The sequence below is a fragment of the Acomys russatus genome, chromosome 7 (genome assembly GCF_903995435.1).
Source record: "Acomys russatus chromosome 7, mAcoRus1.1, whole genome shotgun sequence".
NCBI classification, from domain to species: Eukaryota; Metazoa; Chordata; class Mammalia; order Rodentia; family Muridae; genus Acomys; species Acomys russatus.
Window position 1 is genome coordinate 68,897,021 of NC_067143.1, and position 4,913 is coordinate 68,901,933.

The 4,913-nt window shown below is 41.0% G+C and overlaps 1 pseudogene; it reads right to left on the minus strand.

Moving 5' to 3' along the window:
• Positions 1-210: 210 nt before the first annotated feature.
• LOC127192049 (heat shock protein HSP 90-beta-like) lies at positions 211-2,339 on the minus strand (annotated as a pseudogene).
• Positions 2,340-4,913: the final 2,574 nt, after the last annotated feature.

The following is a 4,913-nucleotide window of genomic DNA, read 5'->3' on the forward strand; positions in this document are numbered from 1 at the left end:
GTTGCATACCTTTAATTTCAAAACAAAATAAAAAACACCCAATACACAATACCCAACCCTGCTATTCTGTGGGAGGGCATTTTCCTGCCTTAAGGCACAAAGACAGGATAGAAGAGATTCTTCTTGACATGAGCAGAGAGCCAGGTGGGCCAAGGCTGCTGGGGGAGCCACAGGGAAACTGTACAGAGGGCATGGGCTTCCTGGGGTTCTTTAATGTACTTCTTCCATGTGAGAGGCATCCTTGTCATGCTCAAGTGAGGGAATCTCATCAGGAATAGCAGCACTGGGCTCCTCTGCTGTCACTTCATATTCATCAGTGCCCAGGCCTAGCTTAATCATGTGGTAGATGTGGTTGGGATGGGTTTGGGGATCCTTATGTGAAAAACCAGAGGAGAGCATAGTAGTTTCAAACCACCAGGTCCTTGGCAGCTTTGCTGCTTTTGTCTGCCTCTGCCTTCTGCCGCAGGGTCTCCACAATGGGGTGGTCAGGATTGATCTCTAGGTGTTTTTTGGCCATCATGTGCCCATTGTAGAGTTGTTTCACAGTGTCTGGGCCTTCATGATCAGCTTCATGTTGGCTTTCCAGCCATAGGTGCTTGTCACAATACAGCAGGGTGAAGAGACAAGCCTATCAGAGACTGTCACTGTTTCAACCTTCTAATCCCAGATCTCCTTCATGAGCTTTCAGAGATTCTCATACTTTGCCTTGCTCTCCTCCATTTTCTCCTCTTACTCATCCTCTGGTAGCTCCAGGCCTTCCTTAGTCACCAAGACCAGGCTTTTTCCATCAAATTCCTTGAGCTGCTGCACACAGTACTCGTCAATAGGCTCAGTCATGTACACCACCTCAAAGCCACGTCTCTGCACATGCTCCAGAAAGGCAGAGCTGGCCACCTGCTCTTTGCTCTCACCAGTGATATAGTAGATGGACTTCTGTGTCTCCTTCATGCGAGACACATACTCTGACAAGGAAGTCATCTTATCTCCAGACTGGGAGGTGTGATAGTGGAGGAGCACAGAGAGGCAGTGATAGTTGATGGAATCTTCATGGATTCCAAGCTTTAAATTCTTGGAGAATGCCTCATAAAATTTCTTGCAGTTCTCTTTATCTTCAGTCAACTCAGAGAAGAGCTCAAGGCACTTCTGGACAATGTTTTTGAGATGACTCTCAGGATCTTGCTCTACTGGAGCATTTCTCGGGAGATGTTCAGGGGCAGGTCCTCAGAATCAACCATACCATGGATAAAGTTGAGGTACTCAGGTACCAGCTCATCACAACTGTCCATGATAAACACACGATGGACATATAGTTTTATGTTGTTCTTCTCATAAAGGTCAAAGGGAGCTTGCTGAGGAATGAAGAGCAGGGCCCTGAATCCCAAATGACCTTTTACAGAGATGTGCTTGACTGCCAAGCAGAATTCCCAGTCATTGGTGTGGCTCATATAGAATTCACCATATTCCTCCTAAGTGATGTCATCAGGATTACTGGTCCAAATAGGTTTTGCTTGTTTAACTTTTCCTGATCAATGTATTTCTCCTTAATCTTCTTTGTATTCTTTTTCTTATCTTTGACACTGTCATCCTCCTCATCTGATCCCACATCTTCAACCTCAGGCTTATCATCGTCATTCTTGTCTTCCTCCTCTTTCTCACCTTTCTCTTCCTCTCCCTCATCATCACTGATCTCCTTCTCTCATTCTTTCTCCAAATAGAGGGTGATGGGAGAGCCTATGAACTGGGAGTGTTTCTTTACTACTTCCTTGACTCTTCTCTCTTCTAAGTATTCTTTCTGCTTTTTGAGGTCAAGGATCACCTTGGTACCTGGACCAATGGGCTCACCATGGTCTGCATGAACTGTGAAGGAGCCACCAGGAGAAGACTCCCAGGCATACTGCTCATCATCATTATGCTTTGTGACCACAGCCATTTTCTGCCACTAGTTAGGCAGAATAGAATCCAACACCAAACTGTCCAATCATGGAGATGTTTGCACCAGCCTGGAGAGTCTCCATGAAGGCTTTTGTGCCAGACTTAGCAATGGTTCCCAAGTTATTTATGAAGCCAGCCTCGGTCATGTCAATGCCTTTGTCAACCAAAGTTAGCTCTTGAGGATTAAGTACAATGTCAATTTTCAGCTCTTTGCCACTGTCCAACTTGGAAGGGTCTGTCAGATTCTCATACCGAATCTTGTCTAAGGCATCAGAAGCAATAGAGATCAATTTGCAGGGGAAAATTTTTCCTTGTTTCCACCTCTTCCTCTCCATGGTGCACTTCCTCAGGCATCTTGATAGAAAAGCCAAGTAGTAGTAGTACAGAACAGGGTGATCCTGGACCATGTCCGACTTGCACGGCAAGCCTAGGCTGTGTGGGGGTGAGGGTGAAGATATTTGTCCGAAGTCTACTGTTTTCTAACTAAAACTTCTCCTGACAGGAAACCACAGACTCTTCTGAACTACCAGAAATTGTCTTCTGCTGACATGAATATATTTCTGGAAGGTGGATTGTAGCTGAGTATCCAAATAGATGAATTTCTTTTTGGTTCCCATCCACAGAAGTTCTGGTTGAGTTAAAGTCTAAAATGAACAGATTATTAGCACACTGAATCCTCTGTAGCCCTTTAAAAGGAAATCTTATGTTAATTCCACCAAACAAGAGTAAAAATTATTACCCACATTCTTTGGTCAAATTAAGTAAGCTTTATTTCCTGTCAGACAGGGTTATCTCCCTATAGCTAGGCTTAAGAAAATAATATTGAGCATGGGAAAAAGTGGGTTTATATAGCCCCCAAAACTGCAAGAGCAGAGGGACTCCAAGGGGTTTTGGTCCTGTAGGAACTTGGCTAAAATTATTTGGCAGAACATCTTATCAGGGTGTAGGTCAGGGTATAGAGTGTGGAACATGTCAAATTTTAGAAAATTGCTCAAGACCTGGTCTAATCTAGGTTTTACAGAAATCAGGAATGAATTTATTTTGATTTTGTAACAAGATGTGTTTCAATCTTAAGATGGAGCCAGGTTGGTTAGTCTTATGTGTCCCTTTCGAGTCCTTGATCAGAAATGGTCATGTATCTCTGTTGTGTGGGCTGGTAATGCAGGTAGAAGACAAATATCTTAGCATCTTCTATTTGCTGAGAGACAAAATTTGTATCATGGCTAGGGTCTGTCTAATTACACCTGATTAATTTGCATAGAAATTGGTTAGCATAGAAGAATAATTTTTTAAAGCCACCCTCTTTGTTCTGTAGAACTATCTTGACTAAGGAATTTTAACAATTGACAGATCCTGGTCTATTTGGTTTTAACTGGTCCCTTTTTGATAATGAGAGAGCTTGGTATAACAATAGGCATTATATATAGCCATTATAGCTATTTTGCTCCCTTTGCTGGGGAATTTCCTTTGAACTTAGCATTCCAGCCTTTGCTGAGGATAAGGGGTGATATATTTTCCTAATTACTTACTGCTGAAATTAGGATGCTGTTGTCCAGGCCCAGAAAAGTTGGAATATTAGCCAAAAGTCGGGAGGAATTCTGGCAAAGAGGCATTTATCAGAAGTAGTTGGTTCATTTATCCAACAGGAAGCAATCATGTTGGCTAAATTGGTTTATATCAGTTTTCAGCAAGTCCAGAGCTCATAGCTGTTTGGAGCGGTTTGCAGTCTGCAGCTGAATTCTGAATGGTGTCAACCAGCTGAGTGGAAATCTGCAGAGACAGATATAAACTAGGGACAGAAGTTAAAGTTAAGGAACTTAAAGAAAAAAATCGTACACTTGGAACTTCCACTCAGGAATAGGCAGGGATGCTTGTTGATTGACAAGACAGGAATACGTATCTGGATTCCATTTCACCTGAGGCAAGTGATTCAAATTTAATTTCCTAGTTTATATGAATCTCTTGTTTACACAAAGATAAAGCATTACCATTGTTTGTCATCTGAATTGAAAGCCATATTAGAAAGAAAGGAAAAAGCAGCTAAGGGGCATCTGTAAAACAACTGAAGTAGATCCATGCCTGTGAGTCATAGCAAAAGCTATAGCTTTAGGTTAAAAAGTATGAAGAGTCTTTCCTGTCCAGGGAGCTGCAGATATAGATTGAACAGAGATGTTTTTAGCAGAATGAGAACCATCTTTAGGTCTATCCTTAGAAACCAATCAAGGAAATGTAAAATCTTGAGCTGTGATTGATATGTGTATTGAAATTCCATTGATCAGTACTAAAACTCTAAACTTCATAAATCTTTTTTTTAAATGTTTCTTATTTTTATTGAATCTTCTCAGAAATGCAGTGAATAATATTTGCTCTGTAACTGCAAAAAATAAATAAATAGATGAGATAGAAAGAGATTTGATACTACAAGACAAAATAAGATATATGGGCTCTCAAAATACAATTTTGCTTGGGAAAAATGAAACCAATACACCCAATATTTGAACTTACATGCATTATATATCCAAGAATTTTGTCTCAAAGGTATAAACAAAGGCATTTTTTCCCTTCCCAAGGCAAAAGAGAAGGAAATTATTTCATTTTGTAATTTATGAAATATATGTGAGTCTAACATTTAGTGTACTTTAAAACTGGAGGGTTTTCTTTCTTCAGAAAGTCAACTCACATCAGGAAGGAGTTTGCTGTGAAAAACGCAGAGAAGCACCCTTAGGATGGTGTCTGTCAACTGAAGAGAAAAACCAGTGAACCTAAGCAAGTGGGGTTATCAGAGTTTCTTTAATTGACCCTGGAGGCCTGCCCACACTGTCTTCTGATCAATATGCTCAATGTTTCTTCTTTCCCAATTACATAAAGAAAAAAAAGATAACCCCAAGACAGATGGGTGAGGCACACCAAGTTATTTTTACTGTTAAGCGGAGCTAACATACCCCAGGAAGCTGTTGCAACAAAATCAGAAATGAAAAGGG